The 4,722-nt window shown below is 37.2% G+C and overlaps 1 pseudogene; it reads right to left on the bottom strand.

Moving 5' to 3' along the window:
• Nucleotides 1–2,583: 2,583 nt before the first annotated feature.
• Nucleotides 2,584–2,676, bottom strand: LOC138081564 (U6 spliceosomal RNA; annotated as a pseudogene).
• Between the last annotated feature and the right edge of the window lie 2,046 nt (nucleotides 2,677–4,722).

Here is a 4,722-nt window from a genome sequence, read left to right as displayed (position 1 = left end):
TCTTATATGAAAAAGTATACTCAGCTCTGAATCTCTTAGTTTTCTGATTTAAATGTAAAAGAAGATAAAAAAGACAACCGCTGCCCAAGTCCAGAAGATATGCTACAGATTACTTTAGGAATTGAGACAAAACCACAATCAATACCTTTTTTATATATTTAGGCCCTGATACAACATGAATGGAAGTGAGCTTTTGTTTTTTTTAATATCCAGAGATGCTTTCTATGGCTCCTTTAGTTTGCAGAAAATAATGACTGATTTTGCACACTGTTTATCCTTAACGTGTGAAATTTGATCCATTTCAGATAGCCGAAGACCTCCTGGGATGGCTTTCATTTTCAACAGGTAATATAAAATAAATGGATCATATTTCTATAAATATTCATTAAAACTCAAGTGGCTGTGGCTAATATAGAATGTGTTTCTAGCTTAGAATATAAAAATACTTAAACAAGATTTTACATTTTTATGACATTTTATTAATCACAGAGTAAACATTTGAAAGGAACTTGTTAAAGTAGTAGGAAATAAAAGAAGCATTATTAAATAAGACCAAAAATATGAATCGATGTGAATCTCTTTAAAAAATATGTAAAGAGAATTATTTAACTATCTATATTACACATTAGTATATTTCACTAAAAATGTAAATCTTAAAAATTAAATGGTTTAAATGACCTGTTATTATAATTGTATATATACATGGTGATTTATCATAATTGTATATTTTAAGTGATTTATTGTTAGATATATTTAAGAAAAAAATTAATTGAAATTTGCCCTGTTCCAAGTTGGATTATCCTATATGTCACCTGTGAGAGTAAAATATGAAAACTCTTTAAATGACTATTTGATGTAATATATATTTTATACATTTTCAGTTGAATGCTCTGGTCATGCTTAGCCACTTAGTCATGTCCAACTATTTGCGACTCCATGGACTGTGGCCCTCCAGGCTTCTCTGTCCATGGAATTCTCCAGGCAAGAATACTGGAATGGATTTTCATTTCCTTCTCCAGAGGAAGGTCCCTACCCAGGGATCAAACCCAGATCTCCTGCATTACAGGCAGATTCTTTACCTTCTAAGCCACCAGGGATTCCCAGTTGAATGCTCTATTGGAATATAACTGTGAAGCCTTAGTATAAACTGTACCTTCAAGCAGAATAGTAAAGATACATTAAGATAAAGGTGCAGAAATTTGGAAGCAAGTAAAAGGCGCCAATGACAATTTTTCAGTGTGTTTATTTGGGATTTTTACCTTAATTATTTTTAAAAGTACCTGAAAAAGATTTCTTGCCTGGAGAATCCCAGGGACAGAGGAGCCTGGAGGGCTGCCGTCTATGGGGTCACACAGAGTTGGACACGACTGAAGCAACTTAGCAGCAGCAGCAAAAAAGATTATGTAATGAGATATTTTGGGGCAGACTAGGTGAGAAAATAGAGGAGACAAAAAGTAGAATTCAATCTCAAATTTTTATTGGAAATTAGACAAGTAAATCAAGAGTTATTGAGGAGGAAAAAGAGCCAGATAATAGATAGCTTAAGCGCTAAAGACAAAACAGGCTGTCATCTAGGATGCTGACTCATTTGTGTGATTTAAAAAAAAAAAAAAAAAAAAGAAAGCTTAGTCAGCTGCTACAAGGATAGATACTCTTGCAATTTTCATTCACTTTTTAGATATAATCCTATTATCAGACTTAAAGCATATTGACTGAGGTGGGGGTTCTTGAGGAAGACATTGTCCAAAGCCCCTTAATCCTTCCTCAAAGATACCATTGGGAAAAGAGAAATATCAGGCATTTTGCATCTGTTATATACAGAGTCCCACTAGCCCTGATCCTGAATTGCTATTATAGCCTTCTTATTGGAGGGAGCCTTTTGGGTTGAGGTAATGCATGGAATTCTGGCATAAACATCTCCCATTTGATACAGTAGGTATGCAGATCCCATTTGTGTTTATTTACCTTGCACTTTAGTGCATAATTAGAATGGACACATACTGGTAGAAGAGTCCTCATGGTGGCTTCCTAACTTGATAGGAATCCTATCCTTTTCTTCCAACTTAATAAATCATAAGTGATACTTTGTCTTGAGAAAAATTGTTGAAATCTTCAGTGCAATTCTCTTTAAATGATGAAGAGGTTTGTGGTCCCTATTATATAGTCTTCATTTCACCTCTGTCATCCCTGCTTAAAGAATGACCCAAAATGTAACTCAGTAAACTTATTCAAGTGGTATTTTCAGCAGTTTTGTCCTATATGGTAAATTTAGATAAATTTTTAAAGATTTCCACAAATTCTCCATTTGTACCATTCTTCCAAGAGATCAGAGTTACTTGATTTCAGTTTAATTCAATTATATCCCTTCCACCTTGGAAAAGGAAGTGATTTGTTCTCACAAGAATTGACAACTCATCCAACTATAAAGGATTGCCAGTAGCAGTGGTAAATCTTATAGAAAATTATATTTACTGCCATAGACAGTAACGTGATATGGTTCTTTTTATGTCTTTGGTGGCACTTGTAATGCCTCTTCTTTTACTTCTGACTTTACTTATTGGAGTATTCTCTCCTGCTTCTCTCTCATATATATTTTTTTTATTTTATTTTGCTTGTCATCTTTGTGCAGGGCTCATGCAAATCTTCTGTGTATCATTCTGATTTTACTATATGTGCTTATTAAGTTATTATTTCTCCTTTTCTTGGTTAGTCTAGCTAAAAAGGCTTGTTATTTTTATTTTCTCAAAAGATTAGCTCTTCGTTTCATTGTTCCTTTCAATTGTCTTTCTCAGTTCAGTCGCTCAGTCATGCCTGACTCTTTGCGACCCCATGAATCGCAGCACGCCAGGCCTCACAGTCCATCACCATCTCCCAGGCTTCATTCAGACTCACGTCCATCGAGTCCCTGATGCCATCCAACCATCTCATCCTTGGTCGTCCCTTCTCCTCCTGCCCCCAATCCCTCTCATCATCAGAATCTTTCCCAATGGGTCAACTCTTCGCATGAGGTGGCCAAAGTACTGGAGATTCAGCTTTAGCATCATTCCTTCCAAAGAAATCCCAGGACTGATCTCCTTCAGAATGGACTGGTTGGATCTCCTTGCAGTCCAAGGGACTCTCAAGAGTCTTCTCCAACACCACAGTTCAAAATCATCAATTCTTTGGTGCTCAGCCTTCTTCACAGTCCAACTCTCACATCCATACATGACCACAGGAAAAACCATAGCCTTGACTAGATGGACCTTATTCAGCAAAGTAATGTCTCTGTTTTGAATATGCTATTTAGGTTGGTCATAACTTTCCTTCCAAGGAATAAGCGTCTTTTAATTTCATGGCTGCAGTCACCATCTCCAGTGATTTTGGAGCCCCAAAATATAAAGTCTGACACTGTTTCTACTGTTTCCCCATCTATTTGCCATGAAGTGATGGGACCGGATGCCATGATCTTCATTTTCTGAATGTTGAGCTTTAAGCCAACATTTTCACTCTCCTCTTTCACTTTCATCAAGAGGCTTTTTAGTTCCTCTTCACTTTCTGCTATAAGGGTGGTGTCATCTGCATATCTGAGGTTATTGATATCTCTCCCGGCAATCTTGATTCCAGCTTGTGTTTCTTCCAGTCCAGCATTTCTCATGATGTACTCTGCATAGGAATTAAATAAGCAGGGTGACAATATACAGCCTTGACGTACTCCTTTTCCTATTTGGAACCAGTCTGTTCTTCCATGTCTGGTTCTAACTCTTGCTTCCTGACCTACATACAGATTTCTTAAGGGGAAAGTTGGGTGGTCTGGGATTCCCATCTTACAGAATTTCCCACAGTTTATTGTGATCCACACAGTCAAAGGTTTTGGCATAGTCAAGAGAGCAGAAGTAGATCTTTTTCTGGAACTCTCTTGCTTTTTCCATGATCCAGCGATGTTGGCAATTTGAGCTCTGGTTCCTCTGCCTTTTCTAAAACCAGCTTGAACATCTGGAAGTTCACAGTTCACGTATTGCTGAAGCCTGGCTTGGAGAATTTTGAGCATTACTTTACTAGCATGTGAGATGAGTGCAATTGTGCGGTAGTTTGAGCATTCTTTGGCATTGCCTTTCTTTGGGATTGGAATGAAAACTGACATTTTCCAGTCCTCTGGCCACTGATGAGTTTCCCAAATTTGCTGACATATTTAGTGCAACACTTTCACAGCATCATCTTTCAGGATTTGAATTAGCTCACTGGAATTCCATCACCTCCACTAGCTTTGTTCATAGTGATGCTTTCTAAGGCCCATTTGACTTCACATTCCAAGATGTCTGGCTCTAGATTAGTGATCACATCATCACGATTATCTGGGTCATGAAGATCTTTTATGTACAGTTCTTCTGTGTATTCTTGCCACCTCTTCTTAATATATTCTGCTTCTGTTAAGTCCATACCATTTCTGTCCTTTATCAAGCCCATCTTTGCATGAAATGTTCCCTTGGTATCTCTAGTTTTCTTGAAGAGATCTCTAGTCTTTCTCATTCTGTTGTTTTCCTCTATTTCTTTGCATTGATAGCTGAAGAAGGCTTTCCTATCTCTTCTTGCTATTCTTTGGAACTCTGCATCCAGATGCTTATATCTTTCCTTTTCTCCTTTGCTTTTCACTTCTCTTCTTTTCACAGCTATTTGTAAGGTCTCCCCAGACAGCCATTTTTGCTGTTTTGCATTTCTTTTTCATGGGGATGGTCTTGATCCCTG

The sequence above is a fragment of the Capricornis sumatraensis genome, chromosome 6, assembly GCF_032405125.1.
Source record: "Capricornis sumatraensis isolate serow.1 chromosome 6, serow.2, whole genome shotgun sequence".
NCBI classification, from domain to species: Eukaryota; Metazoa; Chordata; class Mammalia; order Artiodactyla; family Bovidae; genus Capricornis; species Capricornis sumatraensis.
This window is presented reverse-complemented; position numbering and strand designations above follow the sequence as displayed.